The sequence below is a fragment of the Anomaloglossus baeobatrachus genome, chromosome 9 (assembly GCF_048569485.1).
Source record: "Anomaloglossus baeobatrachus isolate aAnoBae1 chromosome 9, aAnoBae1.hap1, whole genome shotgun sequence".
Lineage (NCBI taxonomy): Eukaryota > Metazoa > Chordata > Amphibia > Anura > Aromobatidae > Anomaloglossus > Anomaloglossus baeobatrachus.
The window spans coordinates 180,621,060-180,637,372 of NC_134361.1; positions in this window are offsets into that span (position 1 = coordinate 180,621,060).

The window sequence follows — 16,313 nt, forward strand, 5'->3', positions numbered from 1 at the left end:
GAACAAAGGTAGATGATGGCCAAAAAAGGAAAATGCTTGAATGGATCTCAAGTGGTCCAACAAGTGCCCTCTCCGCCACCTCAAGGACCGCATCCAAAAAACACCAGTCCTCTGAGTTGTCAGCCCAATCACACTTGCTTTCTCCCAGCTCTGAAGTCTCCATCCGCCCTGCACAGTATGGTGGAACTGAGATGGCTGAGTCTGCAGAGCTGTTCAGTCATGCTATAGCCTGGGAATCAGAAGTCTGCTCCCAAGCTACAGTGAGTACAGACCAGGAAATGGTCTGCAGTGATGCCCAGAACCTTTGTGACTCTGATTCAGGCCATGAGGACCACGTTTCTGAGCATAATGTTGACCCTTTTTCACAAACTGTAACACCTGTTGTTATAGACAATGAGGAACATACTGATGACGATGAGACGCAGATACCAGATTGGGATGACAACTTAAATATTCGGTCAGGGCAAGAAGAGGCTCAGTCTGAGGGTGAGGGGAGTGCAAACACAACAATTGATGAGGAAGTTCCAGATCCCACTTACTGTCAACCCATAGTCAGGCACTCGAGGAGGTCAACAGAGGCGGTGGAGGAGGATGCAACCGACGACGAAGTTACCTTGCGCCTTCCTGGACAGAGTCGGAGCACTGGTAGCACGTCTACAACTGCCTCCTCAGCCACCACTCTGCCTCTGAGCACCAGTCGGGGGGGCTCAGCAGGTCGCATGCCCTCTAAGCCTTGCCTAGCCTGGTCCTTTTTTGACATAGAAAAAGATCGCCCAAATTATGTGATCTGTAAAATTTGTCGTGATTCTGTTAGTAGAGGGCAAAACCTCAGCAGTTTGACAACTTCTTCCATGAATCGTCACATGAATAAATATCATATGTCCCAGTGGGAAGCTCACCGTGCTGCAATGCGGCCTAGCGGAGCGGACCATCCACCGCCTGCCTCTTCCAGTGCATCCACGCGCTCTTCATCTTCTAGGACTGTGGGGACAGCTGTCACATCTGGTTTTCCACGCACAACTTCCACCACTGTAACCGCAACAGGCAGTTTGCTTGGTAGGTCGTCAGTTGGTTTGGAAGGGGAAACAAGTGCGTGTGTACAGCTCTCTCAGACATCGATAGCACCAACGTTGGATGAAATCAACATCATGTCTACGCCTGCACTTTCCTCACAAACCTGCATTTTTCCAGGGACACCCTACTCAACACCGTCTACACACAGCAGCCAGATCTCTGTCCCTCAGATGTGGACAAATAAAAGGCCATTTCCTGCGACCCATGACAAAGCTAAGAGGTTGACTTTATCCCTCTGTAAGCTCTTGGCTACGGAAATGCTGCCTTTCCGCCTGGTGGACACACAGGATTTTAGAGACCTTATGTCTGTCGCTGTTCCCCAGTACCAGATGCCCAGTCGCCACTACTTCTCTAAGAAAGGTGTGCCCGCGCTACACCAGCATGTCGCACACAACATCACCGCTTCCTTGAGAAACTGTGTGTGAACGGGTGCATTTCACCACCGATACTTGGACCAGTAAGCATGGACAGAGACGTTACATGTCGCTGACTGGGCACTGGGTAACTATGGTGATAGATGGTGAAGGGTCTGCTGCACAAGTCTTGCCGTCCCCACGACTTGTGTGTCAATCCTCTGTCTGTCCAAGTTCCGCCACTGCTTCTGCCTCCTCCACCTCATTTGGGTCCTCCACCTCCGCCCCAAGCCTGCCTGGTCAGGCCACCAGCGTTCTCACTGCGCAGAAGGAATCACGCAACCCTCATTACTATGCTGGCAGCAGAGCGCAATGGCATCAGGCGGTCTTTAGCTTGAAATATCTTGGAAATAGGAGTCACACAGCAGCTGAGTTGTGGGCAGCTCTGGAGACTGAGTTTAATAAATGGTTGCCTCCACTCAACCTGCAGACTGGTAAGGCCGTGTGCGACAATGCTGCAAACCTGGGTGCGGCCCTTCGCCTGGGCAAAGTGACACACGTGCCTTGTATGGCTCACGTGTTGAACCTTGTTGTCCAGCAATTTTTAACACACTATCCCGGCCTAGATGGCCTTCTGAACAGGGCACAAAAACTGTCTGCTCACTTCCGCCATTCAACCACCGCTGCTGAGCGACTTTCATCGCTCCAGAAGTCTTTCAACCTGCCGGTTCATCGCCTGAAATGCGATGTGCCGACACGCTGGAATTCGACTCTCCACATGTTACAGCGACTGTGGCAGCACCGCCGAGCCCTGGTGCAATACGTCATGACGTATAGCCTGGGCCAAAGAGATGCAGAGGTGGGGCAGATCACCCTGATGGAGTGGTCTCAAATCAAGGACCTATGCACCCTTCTGCACAGTTTCGACATGGCGACGAATATGTTTAGCGCTGACAATGCCATTATCAGCATGACAATTCCAGTCATTTACATGCTGGAGCACACGCTAAACACTATTCGGAGTCAGGGGGTGGGACAACAGGAAGGGGAGGAACTACAGGAGGATTCATATGCGCAAGACACAACAACATCACTAAGGTCCAGACGTTCATCATCACCAATGCGGCAGGCATGGGACCATTGGGGACAGGGATCAACAAGGGCGCATGGTAGCAGGCGAAATGTTGAGGAAGGTGCAGGAGAACATGAAGAAATGGAGGACGAACTGTCCATGGACATGGAAGACTCAGCGGATGAGGGAGACCTTGGCTAAATTTCAGTTGAAAGAGGTTAGGGGGAGATGTCAGAGGAAGAAAGAACGGTTAGCACCTCTATGCCACAAACACAGCGTGGACTTGGTCCGCATGGCTGCGCAAGACACATGAGTGCCTTCTTGCTGCACTACCTCCAACATGACCCTCGTATTGTCAAAATTAGAAGTGATGATTGTGGAGACACGGGGCTCAGTGGGCGCTCTCGTCCACTAAAACCCGCCGCCTTTAGAAAGACAGCGTGGCTCAGGGCTCATCCCAACTGAACGCCGGCCTCCTTAATTGTGGGCGTAACACTACTCAGACAACACAGGGTGAGGGAACCACAATACTTAGACTTTATTGGATCCCCAAACAATTAACAGCACATAACACATAACCAGCAAAACACACAAATGTAACAGGCAACAGAGTCTCACCCTTCCGCTGGCTCACCAGGGATTTAGAATGTCCATGCCTCAGAGGTTCCAAGCTGTCTGAGGTCTGCAAAGTCTGTAAAAGGTGACTGAACTGTCCCAACCTGCGTGTCCTCCTTAGGTAGTCCTGGTTTGATGTTACAATCCTGGCAGCCGGAGTCGAAATCCCTAGGCTGTGGATATGGTCTCCAACCGGATCCGGAGTCCCTAGATTGAAGCCATAAGATGTCCTGATCCTCCAGTCAGCTCCAAAGAGCTTAGACTGAATCCATCAACCATCAACAACCACTGGTGGCTTAAAGAAGTCCTTTTTATAGCCACAACCTTCCCCTTGGATACACTGCGTCCTCATCGATTGGTTGGACAAGATTGCTTCTCCCATTGGAGGAATTTCAAGCTGCATGGACAATGTTCATTTAAATGATGTGCTTAGAAAGGCTGAGGGGGTACATGTAAACTGGGAGCCACTGATTAGACAATGGCTACTAAGGTAATTACATTATCAATACACAACTACAATACAATGGTTACTGGAAATGTATGGAGAACAATAGTCTAGCTTTCAGTGGCCAACACAATTACATTGAGTCAACAAGAGTCTTGTAAAAACAATGAGGGACTTCTCCCCCATCTATAGACAATCTATCATGCTGTCTGGCTGGATTTTAAGAAACGTTAACCCATGAGAGTCCATGTCGTCACATTCCTCCCCCTTCTTAATATTAGCCAGACATGATAGGCTTCCGATCATCCTTCTCCTCTTGACGGCATTGTCCTTTTTAATGGTGAGGTCAGCAACAGAGGCTTGCATCTATACACCTCCCCCTGATTACCTCCCCCAAGTTGAGCAGCCATATTGTGGACAAGCACTAAGGTGGGGTCCATGAGTTGGGCCTGCACAAATCTCCCACTATCAATCCTCCCCCAATCAATAGCCACAGTGTGGTTAGGCTTACTCACGGTTCTTGGCTCAGAAGTGGATGTTGGAGACCGGGAATGTAAACCATCCCTGGAAAAGATGTTAGAAAAATCCACATCAGGGTCCTGCTTGGCTTGGAGGTGGGTGATGGCTGCTTCAAACTGACTGGATAGCCCTTGTCCTAGGTCATTCTCCAAAATGACTGGTGTGAGCAGGTAATTCACATGCCCCACTTTCACTTCCCTTTGAGTGGTATCCGAAACATCAGGCTTGGTGGGGCCATCTATGAACCCCACTTCAACTTCCTCCTGGCTAGACCCCGAAACAACAGGTGTGGGGAGGCTGTCCATAAACTCCATATGGACCTCTTCCTGGTCAGACCCCAAAGTAACTGGTGTGGGGACGGTGTCCATAAGCTCCACATCAGCCTTGCTCTGATTAGTCTCCACAATGACAGGTGTGGGGAGGCTGTTCACAAGTCTCACATCAACCTCTCCCTGGTCCTTTCCCGAAATAACTGGTGTGGGGACGGTGTCCATAAGCTCCACATCAGCCTTGGTCTGGTCAGTCTCCACAATGACAGGTGTGGGGAGGCTGTTCACAAGTCTCACATCAACCTCTCCCTGGTCCTTTCCCGAAATAACTGGTGTGGGGACGGTGTCCATAAGCTCCACATCAGCCTTGCTCTGGTCAGTCTCCACAATGACAGGTATGGGGAGGCTGTTCACAATCTCCACCTCGACCTCTCCCTGGTCAGTCCTTAGGTCCAACTGCACACATGCCAGAGGAATGTCTGAGCGCTGGCCCTCAGCCAGGGAGATGGATAATTGGGAATCCAGTACAGGGTCTTCTGGGGAAACAATAACTGGGCTTACCAGAGTGATGGAAGATCCAATGTCTCGAAGTCCCTGAGCCTGTATATCACCGACCTTGACCATCTGGATGTGGGGATGGAGGTTGGCTGGTGTACGTTGTCCGACCTGCCGTAGGGTGTGGACTGGATAAACCACTTCCTCAGCTATTGGTGTTTCTTGGGAGTAGCATTCCTCAGGTCTCGTTGGTTCATCTCGGCATATGTTGACTGGTTGGACTGGCAGATGGGCTCCAAGCATGCGGCCTCTTTGTTTTGGTGCAGCTTCTGCTGGGTAGCGGGACCATCCTTCTCGACCGGCTGGTGCTAGCAGTACGGCAGCTGGAATCCCATAAACATATTCCATAACCCAAGCCCTCTCTTCTCTTGAGGCTCTAGGCCCCAATGCATCCAACAATGCTGTGGCTTGGGCCATTTTGGACAAAGTTGATTTCCGATTGTCACTAGATCCATGATGTGGCACATAGTTTAAATCCTCCGGGTCAATATCGGCGGGATCCTCATCGTCCTCTGCATCATTCTGGGCATCCCAATGGACTAATTTCTGGATCAAGGCTGACCGAGTCTCAGCGTTCCAGTAGATAATCTTTCGCCTCTGGCACAGATCCTGTAGCATCCATTTACTGCAGCGGTCGTAACTCCTCTCTGGTCCTTGTCCCATGGCTGAGCTGGTGGGGTTGGACATGGCAGCGTCCGAAACCTGAATGCCTCCCCTATGGCCTGCTGGGTATGCTTATGTGCCTCCCTGGTTGTTGAGCCCTGGACGGTGTCCGAAAACACCAGTCCACTGCAGCTCCCCTGGGAAAACCAGGCTGAGTAGTATCCCACTGCTGCCACCAATTGTGGAGACACGGGGCTCAGTGGGCGCTCTCGTCCACTAAAACCCGCCGCCTTTAGAAAGACAGCGTGGCTCAGGGCTCATCCCAACTGAACGCCGGCCTCCTTAACCGTGGGCGTAACACTACTCAGACAACACAGGGTGAGGGAACCACAATACTTAGACTTTATTGGATCCCCAAACAATTAACAGCACATAACACATAACCAGCAAAACACACAAATGTAACAGGCAACAGAGTCTCACCCTTCCGCTGGCTCACCAGGGATTTAGAATGTCCATGCCTCAGAGGTTCCAAGCTGTCTGAGGTCTGCAAAGTCTGTAAAAGGTGACTGAACTGTCCCAACCTGCGTGTCCTCCTTAGGTAGTCCTGGTTTGATGTTACAATCCTGGCAGCCGGAGTCGAAATCCCTAGGCTGTGGATATGGTCTCCAACCGGATCCGGAGTCCCTAGATTGAAGCCATAAGATGTCCTGATCCTCCAGTCAGCTCCAAAGAGCTTAGACTGAATCCATCAACCATCAACAACCACTGGTGGCTTAAAGAAGTCCTTTTTATAGCCACAACCTTACCCTTGGATACACTGCGTCCTCATCGATTGGTTGGACAAGATTGCTTCTCCCATTGGAGGAATTTCAAGCTGCATGGACAATGTTCATTTAAATGATGTGCTTAGAAAGGCTGAGGGGGTACATGTAAACTGGGAGCCACTGATTAGACAATGGCTACTAAGGTAATTACATTATCAATACACAACTACAATACAATGGTTACTGGAAATGTATGGAGAACAATAGTCTAGCTTTCAGTGGCCAACACAATTACATTGAGTCAACAAGAGTCTTGTAAAAACAATGAGGGACTTCTCCCCCATCTATAGACAATCTATCATGCTGTCTGGCTGGATTTTAAGAAACGTTAACCCATGAGAGTCCATGTCGTCACATTGATGACTACTGGCTTGCCACACTATTAGATCCCCGGTACAAGTCCAAATTTTGTGACATAATTCCTTCCATAGAAAGGGACGCACGTATGCAGGAGTATCAGCAGAAGCTGTTACTCGATCTTTGCTCGGCTTTTCCACCAAACAACCATGCAGGTGCAGGGAGTGAATCTCCCAGTTGTAACTTGACAAACATGGGACGGTCTCGTCATCTTCAACAGTCTACCCGTACCAGTAGCACCGTAACTGGTGCTGGTAACAGCAATTTTATTGAATCTTTTCATAATTTTTTTAGACCGTCCTTTGCAAGGCCACCAGAGACAACAAGTCTGACACATAGTCAACTGCTGGAGAGGATGATACAGGAGTATCTCCAAATGAACATCGATGCCATGACTTTGCAAATGGAGCCTTGCTCATTTTGGGCTTCAAATCTTGAAAAATGGCCAGAGCTCTCCACTTACGCCTTGGAGATTTTGTCGTGTCCAGCTGCCAGCGTTGTCTCTGAACGTGTCTTCAGTGCTGCTGGGTGTGTGCTGACAGATAAGCGCACGCGTCTGTCCAGTGACAATGTGGACAGACTGACGTTCATCAAAATGAACAAGTCATGGATCCACCAGGAATTTACTACCCCGGTGTCATCCTGGGGAGAGTAAATGCTTGTGGATTTGGAATGTGCTTGATGCAAATCAAAACATCCTGTTTGCATCTAGGGCACAAGTGCTGCCACTGAAGGGGCGAGTGTCTGTGTGGCCCAATTTTTGGAAAAAAGGGAGACTCCGCTTGGAGTAACCCTTGCTTGCTGTGTTTTTTAAAAGGAGCCAAGATGAATAGAGCTGGGATCAGGAAAGACTTTGCTACCTAACCCGGGGTCATCCTGGGAACGGTTAAGTATGGCGTATTTTTGATTGTGCTTGATGCAAATCTACCTGTGAAGTGTACAAATAGGGCACAAGTGCAGCCACTGAAGGGGTGAGTGTCTGTGTGGCCCAATTTTTGGAAAAAAGGGAGACTCCGCTTGGAGTAACCCTTGCTTGCTGTGTTTTTTAAAAGGAGCCAAGATGCACAGAGCTGGGATCAGGAAAGACTTTGCTACCTACCCCAGTGTCATCCTGGGGACGGTTAAGTATGGCGTATTTTTGAATGTGCTTGATGCAAATCTACCTGTGAAGTGTACAACTGGGGCACAAGTGCTGCCACTGAAGGGGTGTCTGTGTGGCCCAGGTTTTGTAAAAAAGGGAGACTCCGCTTGGAGTAACCCTTGCTTGAAGTGTTTTTAAAAAGGAGCCAAGATGAACAAGTCATGGTTCAGCAAAGACTTTGCTACCTACCCCGGTGCCATCCTGGGAATGGTTAAGTATGGCGTATTTTTGAATGTGCTTGATGCAAATCTAGCTATGAAGTGTACAACTAGGGCACAAGTGCAGCCACTGAAGGGGTGAGTGTCTGTGTGGCCCAATTTTTGGAAAAAAGGGAGACTCCGCTTGGAGTAGCCCTTGCTTGCTGTGTTTTTTAAAAGGAGCCAAGATAAACAGAGCTGGAATCAGGAAAGACTTAGCTACCTACCCCGGTGTCATCCTGGGAACGGTTAAGTATGGCGTATTTTTGAATGTGCTTGATGCAAATCTAGCTGTGAAGTGTACAACTGGGGCACAAGTGCTGCCACTGAAGGGGTGGGTGTGTGTGGAGCCTAATTTTTTTAAAAAAAAGGGAGACTCTGCTTGGAGTAATCCTTGCTTGTTGTGTTTTTTAAAAGGAGCCAAGATGAACAAGTCATGATTCAGCAAAAACTTTGCTACCTAACCCGGGGTCATCCTGGGAATGGTTAAGTATGGCGTATTTTTGATTGTGCTTGATGCAAATCTACCTGTGAAGTGTACAACTAGGGCACAACTGCTGCCACTGAAGGGGTGTCTGTGTGGCCCAATTTTTGTAAAAAAGGGAGACTCTGCTTGGAGTAACCCTTGCTTGAAGTGTTTTTAAAAAGGAGCCAAGATGAACAAGTCATGGTTCAGCAAAGACTTTGCTACCTACCCCGGTGCCATCCAGGGAACAGTTAAGTATGGCGTATTTTTGAATGTGCTTGATGCAAATCTAGCTGTGAAGTGTACAACTGGGGCACAAGTGCTGCCACTGAATGGGTGGGTGTGTGTGGGGCCCAATTTTTTGAAAAAAAAGGGAGACTCCGCTTGGAGTAACCCTTGCTTGCTGTGTTTTTTAAAAGGAGCCAAGATGAACAAGTCATGGTTCAGCAAAGACTTTGCTACCTACCCCGGTGCCATCCTGGGAACGGTTAAGTATGGCGTATTTTTGAATGTGCTTGATGCAAATCTAGCTGTGAAGTGTACAACTAGGGCACAAGTACAGCCACTGAAGGGGTGAGTGTCTGTGTGGCCCAATTTTTGGAAAAAAGGGAGACTCCGCTTGGAGTAACCCTTGCTTGCTGTGTTTTTTAAAAGGAGCCAAGATGAACAGAGCTGGGATCAGGAAAGACTTAGCTACCTATACCGGTGTCCTCCTGGGGACGGTTAAGTATGGCGTATTTTTGAATCTGCTTGATGCAAATCTACCTGTGAAGTGTACAACTGGGGCACAAGTGCTGCCACAGAATGGGTGGGTGTGTGTGGGGCCCAAATTTTTGAAAAAAAGGGAGACTCCACTTGGAGTAAGCATTGCTTGCTGTGTTTTTTAAAATGGAGCCAAGATGAACAAGTCATGGTTCAGCAAAGACTTTGCTACCTACCCCAGGGTCATCCTGGGCACGGTTAAGTATGACGTATTTTTGAATGTGCTTGATGCAAATCTAGCTCTGAAGTGTACAACTGGGGCACAAGTGCTGCCACCGAAGGGGTGGGTGTGTGTGTGGCCCAATTTTTGGAAAAAAGGGAGAACTCTGCTTGGAGTCACCTTGCGGTGTTTTACATGATTTTAGAAGGGCGTGCCATGCCTATATCTGTGTCTCCTCCTCTTTTTCCTTGTCCTGCTCTTTTGTTTTCGCATGAGTATATGTCCTTGTCACTTTCCCATGTGTTTGTGTTGTGTTGTGAGTTGTTTGTCACCTTTTGGACACCTTTGAGGGTGTTTTCTAGGTGTTTTTATGTGTTTGTAATTGCCTGCCATTGTTTCCTATGCAGTTCGAGTGGTTCGTCGAACGTTCGCCGAACCGAACTTGAACGGGACCTCCGTTCGACGAACCGAACTCGAGCTGAACCACGGCCGGTTCGCTCATCTCTAGTGGTGATACCTACTAGAGGGAGCACTGCATCCAGTCATCATCTACACCAACAACAAAAACTTGTCCTATCTACAGTTGGCTCAGACAACAAATCTACGGCAAGTCTGTTGGTCGCTGTCCTCCACCAACTTTGATTTTGTTCTGTACTACCATCTGGCCAAAACATGCATCAAGGCAGATGTAATATCCAGGTACTTTATGTCAGGCAATCAAAAGGAAGAGCCTTAATTCATTATCAAGCCTTCTAAGTCGCTCAAAGTGGCACCAGTTGACTCGTCTTGAGTTCCCTCTGAAAAGACATTTATCGCTGAAGCAGACAGGAAGCATGTTCTTCAGTGTGGTCATTCCTTCAAGTGGGCCAGTCATGCTGGATAGAAGAAGTTCATCCAAGTGATCTCTCGGCAATACTGGTGGCCTATGCTGCATCAAGATGGGGTGGAGTTTGGCCTTTTGTTTCTACATCGTGTCTGACAGAGGCATTCAGTTCACATCTTGATTCTGGAGGGCTACTATACATTTCTGGATGTCACCTTGGACTTCTCATTGGCCTGCCATCCACAGTCCAACGTCCAAGGGGAGAGGATCAACCAGATTGTGACAAATTTCTTTCAGCATTTGGTCAATGATCAAGCTTCTTCCATGTTTGGAATTTTCTTACAATAACCACATGAGAGAATCTTCTGCTAACTCTCCATGCCACATAGTGTATGGACATCAGCAGCCCAAAATCCCAGTCCCTGTGGCGATCTCCTTCAGCAGCTCAATGGCCAATCTTCTGGTTAAGTGTGTCTCTGAGATCTGGGCAGAAGCCAAGTCTTCCCTGGAGCAGTCCTCCATCCATTTGAAGATGCATGCTGACAAGAGATGCCTTGATCCTTCTTCATTGCTGCCTGGAGACAAGGTATGGCTCTCTTCTAGATATGTTTGCCTCAAGCTGCCATATTGCAACTTGGATCCCCATTTTATTGGTCTCTTCAAGGTGCTCCAATGGATCAATGATGTGTCCTACAAGTTGAAGCACCCAGCCTCCTTGCATATTCCCAACTCATTTCATGTGTCTCTCCTCAAACCTGTTGTTCTGACCCACTACTTCAGGGATCCAGGTGTCTTGCCTCCACCAGTCAGTGACAAAGACGTTTTTGAGTTAAAATCCATCCTTGCCATAAAAAGGTATCAGGTAGAACTCTCTTTCTAGTGGACTGGAAGGGTTTTGGTCCTGAGGAGAGGTCATGGGAGCCCAAGGACAATATCAATGCTCCTCTTCTCCTTAAGAGATTCCTGGAAAAGGGGAAGGATAGGGGGTATTGTAACACCCTTACCAGCATCCCCCCATTGTCCTGCCCTTCTCTTCCAACAGGGACCATGGCATATTTAGCCTCCGCTCAGCACTGGCTGCACTGTCCCCAGTCCTTTCTGTTGTCTCCTGGGGCATGTGGAGGCCGCACAGGTCTCCTGGAAGGGCTCTTAAGCCACGCGCACACCTTTTCTTAACTAACCAGTATGTGCCGGAAGTGCCTCTCAACCAATGGCTAATTGGCATCAAGTATTTAAGGCACCCTACCCTTAAGGAAGGTGCATGGACAGAAGGTCTATTCCTAGAGATGCGTTGCTAGTTATGCAGGTGTGTCTGCTGCTGTTGCTGTTGCTGCTGTTGTGTTACATACACTTGTCTGTTTCATGGTCTTGGCTGCTGCGGTATCATATCCTATTGGCCAAGTCTGTAATGCTGGCTGCTGCTGCTTCGCATCATATCAGCTAAGACTTCTATACCAGCCGCTGGTGCATCATATCCTATGGGCAAAGTCTGCTATACCGGCCGCTGCTGCATAGTGCCATATTGGCCAAGCCTGCTGTACCGGATGCTGCTGCATCATGCTATATAGGTCTAGTCTGCCTCATCAGAGACTGTCATTGACTTTACCTTTGGGGTCAGCTGTCGCAACACTGAGTCTCCCTGAGTGGCACTTGGTTTCTACCTGCAGCACAACAACCCCACCATCAGGGCCTCTGGTGAAAACCTGTTGTCAGCCATAGTCACGCCCCTCAGATATTCTGTGTGCTGGGGTCCAGTGGGTCCACGCCCCACTCACACCCATGAGCATTACACTAACTACTTCCCTGATGCTTTCACCTCATTCCAAATTGTCAACTGAATTCCATAAAAAAGAACACCTTTTTTTCTCCTATGAATAGAGAAAATTTGATTTGGCCATTTAGCTGGAGAAAGTTCTACATGTTATTAATACTGTCGTTAACATCATCATTTTACAGTTGACAGTGAAGGCAGCTAATGTTTTCCTATCCGATTTTTAGACGATGGACATAGATCACTTACAAATTTGATGATTTATTATGGTTTTCCAATATGTCAGTAAAAAATGTTGGCTGTCTGTCATTTTTTGGTAAGCTGTCCAGAAAAAAAAAATCAAGTATGCAATAATGTGCTGCCGGTTGCACTGGTTGTCAATATTTTAAAGGACACAATACAAACGTATGACACCCACAAATCTCTCAACAGTTCTCTTCTTTGCTAATTTTCTAGATAAACATGCTGCATTATTCCAACCTACCACTCCTGTGTGCAAGATTTTTCTTGGACTACATTTCATGCAATACCCTGAGCACATCTAATCACGATTACATCTGTTCTCTTTTTTCCTTATTTTACAATATTCTTCAGAACTTGTTTCCATCCTTCATCAGCATTCCCCCCATAATACATGCATTCAATAGCACTTCAAAAATCAAGTCACCAATGTTGTCCTGTTACAGTCATTGCACTGGTTGCCAATCCATTATTGAATACAATATAAACTTATCACACCCACAAACATCTCTTCAGTGCTGGACTGCCTTAGCTATTTCTGCTTTGCTAATTATCTCAAGTAACATCTTCCATTATCCAACCTTACAACTCCTATATCCAATATTGTTCTTGGGCCACACCATTTCTCTTGAATGCACTATCCTAGACAATCAGCATAATTCTCGATGTCCTTAGTACCCTATAAAGCACATCAAATCAATATTTCATCTGCTCTCTTTATTTCCCTATTTTGTATTTTTTTCAGAACTTATTTCCATTGCTCCTCAGCAGTTTCCCTTATAATCCATGCGTTCAATAGCACTTTAAAAATCAAGTCAGCAACCCTGTCCTGTTACAGTCATTGCACTGGTTGCCAATCCATTATCGAATACAATATAAACTTATCACACCCACAAATATCTCCCAAGGGCTGGACTGCCTTACATATTTCTGCTTTGATAATTACTAATATATTCCATTATCCAAACCTTCAACTCCTGTATCCAAGATTGCTCTTGGGCTACACCATTTCTTTTGAATGCACTACCCTAGACAATCACCATAATTAATTCTCTGTGTCCTTAGTATCCTATATAATACATCTAACCAATAATATTTCTTCTGCCCTCTTTTTTTCCCTCTTTTGAATTTTTTTTTTCGGAGCTTATTCCCATCCTTCTTCAGCAGTTTGCCTTATAATCCATGCATTCAATAGCCCTTCAATAATCAAGTTGGCAGCCCTGTCCTTTTTCCAGCACCCATGACAGCACCACGAGAGAGGGGATCCGCCCTTCAAGGACAGGAAACCTCCAGAATAAAAAGGGGTGGCACCTCTCCCCGCATCAGTTGGTTTCCTGTCCTTGAACAGGGAGCCTCCAGGGATCTACTGGATCCGAGACGGTCCTGTTGGGCCGAAGATTCAAGTCCGGCGCCCGGCCGGCCGGCTCTGGCAGCGGCACGGGTCCTGCTGCGGTTGGCTGAGGTGCTGTGGAGCTGCCGCAGCGGACCCATGGGGGTCAGGATTGCGTGCGGCGCGCCCGATTCTAGGAGCGCCAGGAGCCTGCGGGGACAAGGTAAGATCCGGTCGGCCGCAGGGCTCTCCCCTCTCCCGATGCAGCATACCCACGGGGGTCCTGTCTGCGCGCGGGCTCCTTCCCTCCCCCCCTTCCTCTCCTTACCAGCCGAAGGTGCATTCCCACTTCCATAGATCACAAGAAATAGTGCTCCCCTCTTTTTATACCAACCCTGCTACTCCGGAGGAGATGGGATGGCACTGCCTGGATGTTAGGCGTTGTCTTCAACGGTATCTGTTGGTCACCTCAGAAGGGAGGAGGGATCTGTTTGTATTCTTCCAGGGTTGTAGGAAGGGGCTTAAGGCTTCTAAATCCACCTTGGCCAGGTGGATCAGGGATGCCATCTCTGTTGCTTACACGGCCGGGGGTGAAGCCGTACCTCCTGGTCTGAAGGCGCACTCCACGCGAGCGATGGCATCATCCTGGGCGGAGAGGTCAGAGGTCTCCATCGAGCAGATATGTAAGGCGGCAACCTGGTCTTCTCTGTCCACCTTTTTTAATCACTATCGCCTTGATTTGTCGTTCACCGACGTCCCCTTTGGGAGACGGGTTCTGCAAACTGTTGTCCCTCCCTAGGTCTTCATCTCTGTAATTCTCTCGTGGTGCCGTAATGGGTGCTGGAAAAATACGTAATTACTTACCGGTAATGTGTTTTTTCTGAACCCATGACGGCACCCTTACATTCCCTCCCTGCACTTAGGTGTTAATGGTTTGCTTCCTTTTTCGCTCCTCTTCACTGGGTGGTTATGGTGGCGGGATATGTTTTAACGATGCGGTGAGAGGTGCCGCCCCTTTTTATTCTGGAGGTTTCCTGTCCTTGAAGGGCGGATCCCCTCTCTCGTGGTGCCGTCATGGGTTCAGAAAAAACACATTACCGGTAAGTAATTACGTATTTCACAGTCATTGCACTAGTTAGCAATCCATTAAATATGACAATATATACTGATCACATCCACAAATATGTCCTCAGTGCTGGACTGCTTTACATCTTTCTTCTTTGCTAATTATGTCAACTAACATTTTCTCATGCTGCACAATTTATTTTGAATGCGCTATCCCAGACAATCAGCAGAATTTCCAGTGTCCTCAGTGCCCTAGAAAGCACATCTAAACACTAATCAAATTACCTAATCAATGTGCTATAGCTTTCCTCATTTTTTAGATTTTTTTCCTTCAGAATTTGGGTCTCTCTGTCAACTAGAAGTTTCTTCCTGCCAGTGCAAACTGTCACACTTGGGTTACCGAACGAGATGGAAGTGGGTCCACTGAACCAAGGTACCGTTTACTGACCCAGAGGAGTGGACCTGGGCGGCCACTGTCTTCACTACTACCACTGGCAGTGGCAGCAGATATACACACTGATAAATGTCCACCCGGGGGATCCCGATACCTCAGCAGCTAGCACCACAGGATGTAGACCAGGAACAGGGACAGATGAAGCAGAGGCTGGTGTGGTCTTCAACTGGCTGGTACTGGTGGTAACAGGCAGACAAAAAATGCTTGCAGGAACTGGAGGTAGGCGGATGGACATAAGCGGGAACTTGAGCACTACTAGACGGAACCAGACTCAAAGTAACAAACTAATACAGAGTGCATGATAGCATGGGGGACCTGACAACTAGCACGGGCAGACTGGCTACAGAGACACATGCAACAGGCACCTCCCAATAGGGGATGATGCCTTATTAGAACTGAGCTTAATGGCAGGGCCCTTTAAGTGAAGGGAGAACAGCGTGGTTGCACCCTAAGTGCACTCCCGAGAGCACTACTGGAGCCAGAGTATGGAGCAGGCAGTGAGGATCAGGTGGGGACATCATGTAAATGGCGGCACCCCTGACATACAGAGAGTGAGGGCACTGACAGGACAAGGGAGCCTCGAGGACCACAGGATTGGACAGGAGCAGTGGACATAGCTGAGGTGAGCCAGTAAGAGCATCGGCACTCCTGGGCTGGGAGTGTAGATGGCGTAACACAAACACTGATGCTGGCTGGTGACTGACTCACAAAGTTTTCCAAGAATTGAATACCCTTATTTATTTTAAAGGTTGGCTGGTCCATACAGTGCTAGTGTAGCACCCACGGGGCAGGGGTTAAATACTTGTTGCCGGGCCGATGATGCGGGGTCTGGGATGTCACAGGTGGCCATGCCCAGCTCTATGGCTCACAGGCGTACAATGAAAGGTATCCTGTTTGTGACGCCAAGTTGTAGCACCCAAGGGGCAGGGGTTAAATTCTCATTGCCGGGCCGATGATGTCGGGTCTGGGATGTCACGAGTGGCCCTGCCCGGCTCCGTGGCATCGAGGCGTGCAATAAAAAGTATTTATAAGAAGACAGAGAGGATGAGGGTAGTAGTGTATGAGGGTGAGGAGGATTGTCTCTTGACGCCACCTGCGGTACGCGGCCAGGGAATTAGCCGCCGCTGCTGTCACTGGCCTCCGGGGTGGATTGTAGTAGCAGCAAAGATGGTTCTTCTCCCCACGGGTGGAGCGGGCTCTGGGGAGGATGATGGA